The 366-nt window shown below is 59.0% G+C and overlaps 1 protein-coding gene across 1 annotated transcript in view; it reads right to left on the bottom strand.

Annotated features, from left to right (window-relative positions):
• MFHAS1 (malignant fibrous histiocytoma amplified sequence 1) overlaps positions 1-366 on the bottom strand; it is a 32,939-nt gene that overhangs the window by 32,139 nt on the left and 434 nt on the right. The gene's annotated exons all lie outside the window — the stretch shown is intronic.

The following is a 366-nucleotide window of genomic DNA, read 5'->3' as shown; positions in this document are numbered from 1 at the left end:
GGAGGCGGTGGTGCGGGCAGCGCTAGCGGTGCCGGCGCATCCCCGGGACCCCAGTGTGTGACAGCCGCCGCCGCCTCGGGGTCTCACCCTGCCCCTGGGCTTGCTGCGAGGTTTGTGAGCCGCTCGCCCCGTGGAGTAACAGCAAAAGCTGTTGTATTGCTGATCTCCAGGTCATTTCTGCACCAGGCAAAGGCTGTTTCTTCATCCAGCCCTGCAAGAAACTGAGATTAACCTTCATAGAATCATTGAATAGTTTGGGTTGGAAGGGACCTCTAAAGGTCATCTAGTCCAACCCCCCTGCGGTGGGCAGGGACATCTTCAACTAGATCAGGTTGCTCAGAGCCCCGTCCCACCTGACCCGGAATG

This window comes from Pygoscelis adeliae, unplaced genomic scaffold, assembly GCF_000699105.1.
Source record: "Pygoscelis adeliae isolate BGI_AS28 unplaced genomic scaffold, ASM69910v1 Scaffold67, whole genome shotgun sequence".
Taxonomy (NCBI): Eukaryota; Metazoa; Chordata; class Aves; order Sphenisciformes; family Spheniscidae; genus Pygoscelis; species Pygoscelis adeliae.
The sequence above is the reverse complement of the archived record's forward strand: the minus strand, read 5'-3'. Positions and strand labels throughout refer to the sequence as shown.